The sequence below is a fragment of the Harpia harpyja genome, chromosome 1 (genome assembly GCF_026419915.1).
Source record: "Harpia harpyja isolate bHarHar1 chromosome 1, bHarHar1 primary haplotype, whole genome shotgun sequence".
Classification (NCBI taxonomy): Eukaryota; Metazoa; Chordata; class Aves; order Accipitriformes; family Accipitridae; genus Harpia; species Harpia harpyja.
Genome location: NC_068940.1, coordinates 60,957,252 through 60,964,455, shown reverse-complemented (window position 1 = coordinate 60,964,455; position 7,204 = coordinate 60,957,252).

The following is a 7,204-nucleotide window of genomic DNA, read 5'->3' as shown; positions in this document are numbered from 1 at the left end:
TGCCACAAGAATTGGATTTCAGAAATGTATGTTTGCAAAAAGGAATTGATATGCATATCAGAGTTACCATAATTAATTACAATAACGTTTTTGGGTCATGCTTCAGGGCTCACAGAATTCAGCAACTGTTAGAGAACGGGCTGAGACTTAACAAGGGTAATCTCTTTTTAACCTTCATGTACACACTTTCAGGGTCTGTCTTCAGCAATGGCTATTGCCAGAAAATAAATACGAGATGAGACCAATCTTAGGTCTAAACAAACAGGAAATATTTCTGTGTTCTCAGCTGTGGACTATATCCCTATGTGGTCCTTCCTCTTATGGCAATGGATGGCTTTTGGCACTTGATTTAGTCTGCTAATTCTTTATAAGGCTAGAATAAAAAGGAGATGAAAAAAAGATAAGGAAAACTTGATCACTTGAGCAAAAGAGGTGGTGTAATACACAAGGTCATTTGCACCAAACAAATTAATTAATATTGTTCATCTCTTTAGAAACAATTGCATCTACATTGGACAAGAGGACAACAATCAGGCTAGATTAAAATGAAGATTACATATAAAATCACTGGGGGAAGAAAAGGAGAATAGACTAATGGTGGAGAAAAGGGACAGAGAAGCCCTAAAGGCAAACAATAGAATGAATAAGTCTGGTAACTGCAAACCACCTAAGCAAAAAATAAAATAACGATTGGGGAAATAGCAGTAAAATGGGAAAATCATTTGTCTATACCAAAGCTTCACAACTGCAGCTCTCTGCCTCCAGGCACTCCAAGCACAAGGGTGCCTTCTCACCCAAGTGGTAAGATATCCAGAGAAGCAAACCGAGACTGCTGTTCATCTCTCTTAGAGGAGCAGAGCGATGCCTCCTTCTGCTCCCACATCCATGCAGCACCACCATCATAGCTCAGAGAGGGCAGCCGTGGACTTGAGGCTGGGCCAGGGGGATGTAGCAATATATAGCAACAGTAGGACCCGAGGGCTTGGACGCTGCGGTTGCAGCTGCCCAGGAAGGCAGCAGCAACAAGCATCTCTGATGCAAATCAAGGTGTGAAGCAGGTCAGTGCTTCAGGGACGGGGACTTCCACTGGTGCAGGTCAGAAAAGTGGAACTGAACCACCACATCCCTACCAGAGATAAAAAGGTCTGTCTTACTCTCTTTTATTGTATTTTCAAGTCCTTTGCTCACCTTTGTTGGGGGATACTTCACTTACTATGCTGAGGCAGAAACACTGAGCCTGCTATGCGACAGGTTAAAATGGAGTTGTGTCTGCAACGCACCTTGAGATAAAGATAAACCAAAATCAGAGTCTTCTTCTAGTGAGTTATCCCCAAATTTCCATTTTTGTGAAACGTACAATATTTGGTCAATATACTCCGTAACAGTATTTTCAACTGAAAAACTATATTTAAATTTCAGAAGCTGAACCTTTTCAGCTTTGATGTACAAAGTAGGAAACAACAGCTCATTGCCAGACGCTTAAAACAGAGAAATGCCTATTTCTCTGACAACACTTGGTGTCATGGGAGTTTTCCTCAGGAGCAAGTGCCCCCTGCAAGCCCAGCTTCCTGCCCCAGCTGCACATCATGGTACAGAGGGATGGTCATTCAGAGGCAGGATTGCACTGTGCCCTAAACACATTATGGCCACAGAACAAAAGCCACAAAGAAGAATTGGGGCCCACACCACAGCTCCTGTGACCCAATGTGTCTACTAGAACAGGACACATCGACATTTAGCTGACTAGAGAAATATACATTTTGGGGCAGCCCAACAAACAGATTATTCCTGTTGTGATTTATTGACCCCAGAAAGGACTGGTTTTCTCTTTCTGACCAGGTAGTCAACAGACCTCACTAACAAGGGAACACATCCAAGAAAATTCTGATTTGTGAGAGCAGCTTTCTCATGAGGAAATTGTTCTGGCAAAGGATTTCCAACCAGCTCTAATCCTGACCCTGCAAAGACTTACAGTAGAATTCAACTTATCTAATGTCAGCCACCAAAAAAATTGTCTGTCCTAAGAAGATTGTCTAACACGCACAGAGTTAGTGGAAAGTAGTGGAAGGTAATTCATTGCACTTAGTTTAGACACACCAGGAGAAGATGATGCCTCCTCTTCCCATTCTCTAAAAGCAAGCCTAGACAGTTGGCTTTCACTCAGGCAGCTACTGAGCAGTAAGCTGGGGGTATGTGAGTCCTTGCACAGCTTCACATGTACGTGCAGGGCTGTTATTCATCACCCATCTAAAATGGTGCTGGTGCAAAGTGAAATCCACCTGGAGCTGAGCTCAGTGAAAAGCCCCTATCCTCACTCTCATCCTTAGCATCACTGTGGTTGTATGCATCTGCCTGGACAAAACAGAAATAATGTTTTGGGCACTGTAAGATTAAGTGGCAAAGACCTGAAGCTATGGCATGAAATATGTAGCTGAGAGCAAAGGTTGCAGCAGCCTAAGATGACAGGAATCTCTTTTCCTTCCCTAATTGGAAAAACTCTCGGTGAAAATGGGACCGATGGATTTGGAGTAAACTTTTGATGGGGTTTTAAATGTCCTAGTGGTCTCAAGTTAGCTTGACCACATTGCCTACAGTGTTTAGGCAGCTCAAAATCAAAGCCTTGAAATGAGTGTACTAGTACTTAAATAAAGAAAAAAAGACCCATGGTCAATAAAAATCCCTAAAAAAACCAACCATATTTCAACTAGGGTTTTGGGAGGATTCTTACATGTTTAAAAAGCTTTGTTTTGGGAGAAAAATTTCTAGTTCCTCTTTTAGTTTCTCATTTGAATTACCATCTAATGTAAAAAGCAGAGAGCAAAATGGTTTTGTATGTAGTTCTTTAACATTCACTACCTAGCTTACTTAGTGAAAAACTGAATTAAAATGCTGGCTTTCAGTTAAATCATTTTTTCATCAGTTAATTTCTTTTATTGTATCCTGATTATTTTTCCTTTTCAGCATTTTACTTATCCAGGATAAAATCTTAGCTTTGAGCAGGAACATGATAGGAACTATGAAGGTTAAGTTCATAGCTGATTCTTAAATCCCTTTTCCTATATAGAGCTTGTGAATTCACACTTTTTTTTCTGCAAGAGCAAAGACACACATGTGTCATATTCGACGATAGCTTTACATAAACAGAGGTTAAATAAAGCATTAATGTACAAGATGCCATTTGACCAAGGCAAAGGTTTCTTGACCATACACTTACAAGATGTAATTTAAACATCTAACTTCCTCGAAAATGAAATATTTAGTTTCTCTGGAACAGAAGAGGCAGCACAGTTGGGTCTGGATGGATTTTATCAGACTGTGAACTAGCTGTGCTGCAAATAGAGAAATACTTCAGCTAGATCAGGCTGGAGGGGAACAGAAAAATTTTTACACTCTGCTGCATTACCAATAGGACATTCGCGTGCTCCATAGACAACAGTGTCACTGACCTTTCTTTCTTCTGCTCTGCACTCAGTCTATCCTCTTCTGGCTCACACCACCATTGCCCCAGATAAATAATACTCAGTACCATCACTCTTGCCTCAATCTATCACTGGTAAGAGATTTCAGAAAGCAATCAACCCAGCTGGAGGAAACATCAAAATGGAAAATATACTTGTACCTAGGAAACGTTATGTTTGTGCTTGGGACTTGGGCACATCAGGCTCTTGTGTGCTTCTTTAGCTGCCTGAGCACCCTTTTTTCCTAATCGCTTGCAGATATAAATTGGGGTCTGTGCATGTGGTAGGGGAGTACACAGAATTCACAGCAATATTCACATCATCCACCTCTGGGAACTTGTCCCTTAAGGTTTCCGTCAGGAACAGATGTTTTAAGCGTGTAGTTTGAATAGAAGCTTCTTAATTTTCCTTGAGGTTGAAAAATAGAATAGTTTTGCTCCATGATCTTCTCACTACTTAAAAGTTAGAATTAGGTCAATGGGAAAGGCACATGTGCATGTGGGTTAGATCCAGAGACTGAAAGTTGCTGAGCTCTCAGTGTATTTCCCACTGTACATCTGACTCACGATGGGAACCCGAGTGATAGCTCCTCCATCTATGAAACACTGATATGAACTCACTGAACCAGCAGGCACTGAAGCTTAATTTCAGTATGCACAGCTCTGTGAGATCTTTATTTACCATGTGCTGTAAGAAGTGCAAAGTAACTTTCACAGTACCAAAAGTAAAAGTAAGTAAAGTGGACTTCTCTTGCACATTTCTGATAAGAAGTCCTTGGTGCTTTGAGTATCTTTTCCAGCCGCTGATGGGATTTTGCCATTTTAATAGTAGCACACAAAAAAAAGTTCCAAGTTTTTATTCTGCAATGCTACTTTTGTGCATAAACAGTTATTAACTTTGCATTAACATCTCCATGGATTAAACAGTCCCTAAGTACACATTGACAGCACAGATCATTATGGTTATGGACCCTTAACATTTAAAATGGAGGGGAGGGAGGTTGCCTCTGTGTGTATTCATCTCCTTGCTCCCTCTCTTTCACAAACTATAAGGTTTAATAGTGATTAACACTAGACCACAGCACTTCTAAATTAACGATAGCCCTGCCAATTCTAATTGGTATTCTAATTAGTCTGACAATTCTACTAATTAAGAACATTAAACTTTTTAACAAAGGCTATCTTTTTTGTGTTGTGTTTGGCAAAATGGAATTGAGGGTATAGGGGAGCCTGAACTGCTACTTCAGAGAATTGCTGATGATTAAAGGGGAAAAAAAAAAAAAAAAGAAAAAAGATTTGGGGAGCATGTAGAAACATTTATATGTGGTAGTTAAAGAACAAGAATAGGCTGTCTGAATTATAGGGTATAGTAAATGATAGAGAAATGAATTAATAAAGTGAAAACTGCAAATCCAGAATACATGGCTGAAAGAGGTTTGCCTTTTGGAAACACTGATTTAGCCCAGGTACTATAGGGATTTCAGTACAGTAGGCAAACTGAGACATTCCTTTGTTTGGAGAATGCTCACATTTCTAAATTTGCTTTCCTTTAGATATGAAACAAAAGCAAAGAATAAAGTGTGTTCCACAATGCAAAATTTTCAGTAAATATTTGTTTCACATCAATTGAAATGTCTCATTTTGAAAAAAAAAATTGCTCTAGTTTTGATTTTATGTATTATATGTGATTTTGAAAGGAAATATCCTTTTGAATCCCTTTGAAATGAATTAAAGATCTTACTTTTCCTAAAAGTCTTATTCTCAGAATGAAATTTCATTATAATGCACTTAATATATAAAGTTTTATGCTGAAAAGTATATGCAATCTTCTGAAAGAAAACATGTTCCATTTTCTGCCACTTTATGTTACAAGGTCAAACTGCAAATACCTTGTTCACAATCAAGATTTCTGTTTCCACGGGAGTCAGAGCATTTGCACAGTCTTTATAAAAAAAACTCATTGATGTTAGTTGGTGCCGCAAGAAGCAGATGAATAACAGACTGAAAGGAAAGCAACAGAAAGCAATATTTATTCTAAACCCCACCAACCTGAACTTCACAGATTTTACTCTTCCAACACCCAGCCTTCAAGGCATAGTGCAGGAGCTCTGAATCTCTCAGGATTTGGCCCCATGCTGTAACGTCAAGTGTATTTCCTCCATCACTTCACCAAATCGTTATTGAACTGCTTGTATTCACACTGTTCAAGGGCTTAGAGGTACAGGGAGAGAAGGCTATTCCAGTCACCATCTGCTGGTGACAGCAAATGTTCTCTACAGAGCTGTCTTCAAAATTCATAGCAAAGTACCCTTTTAGATAAATTTTACCTAGATGGCTTTACACAGTGAGATGCCTTACAGGTCCAAATGCAGAATGCAGAAGCCAGCACACCTCTCTAGGCAGAAAGTGCACTTCAAATTTCAACCCAAGCCACACATAAAAGTGCTGAACACAAGAATGAGGCCCTGAACATATTATAGTACCCTCTTCAGAATGCATATCTTTGAATACTTTGTAAAGTGCATATTTTTTCTCTCCTGGTCACACTGCAGTAATAATGACTCTAACTGCAATACCTATTTCTCCAAAAATAGCAATTATATTAAAGATGATCGTGAAGAAACCAAAATAAGGCCAGATACATACTGGCTGACACTACGAGCAGTACTATGGGGGGAAAAAAGAAAGTAAAAAAAAAAAAAAAAAAAAAGGGGGAAAAAAAGGATTCCTAACTTGCAAATATACATGCATATTCTGTACTGTTTCTGCTCACCACTGACTGTTTTAGCATTCTGCAACCTGTCCCCTGTATGACCTTTTCCCAGTACTTCAACAGCTGAAAGAGTCAGGCTCCCAGTAAGGTCATGCAAGCCAGGTAGAAAGTCAGCTTATACAGCAACAAGTACAACAGAGGGGAAATGCAAGCAGGATTCAGGCTCAGCAAGCCATGCTCCCTTCTTAGGAAAGGGAATTTGGCCAGAAAAGAAGGCTTTTTGCCAAACTTCCAGGTGCATTCTGGCCATGGTTGCTTTAAACTATTTGGGGATTCAAAACAGTCCTCAGCCAGCCCAAGCACTGAAATGAAAACTCCAGGCTGCCAAAAGATACTACTCCATTTCCTTTGCGCACCCTGTAAGGTGAGACTGCTTTGCAGAGCGGTTACCTCCAAAAACAACACTGTGTGCTCAAGGCTGTGGCATGAAGCACTGATTTTCCTGATGGCTGGTGGCTGAGGAATCTGGCAAGCTGTAGGGCTTACACAACTCCTTAGAGATTACGCAGACATAAGAGATGGAAATTACTGAAACTACTGTTTACTTCAGCTTGTACTTAAATATGTGAAAACCTCACCTCTCTTTATGGCAGATCATAACTTCATGTTGATTTTGGCAAATTTTATTGACTGTTGTTAGACAATGCTGCTTCCAAGGGGATGTCCACAGATCTTACCAAAAATATCTATGCAGGTATAAGCAAAATCCTCTTGAGCTCTACTTCTTTCAGTTGTGTACTTGAATAGATGGGAACCATCGCTCTATTCTTAATCTTCTCCTCTTCACTCTGTCCCAGGAAAATTACGAGGCTTGCAACGGGAATCTAAGAAATTTGCAGTTTACAACATCAGTGTGTCTATTTGCACAGGAAATTTGGTGAAAAACACGTCAAAATGGGTTTTCATAAATATGAGAAACGTCAGTTACTCTGAAAGTAGATCTGCAGCTAGAAGTAATAGAATTGTTCATTCAT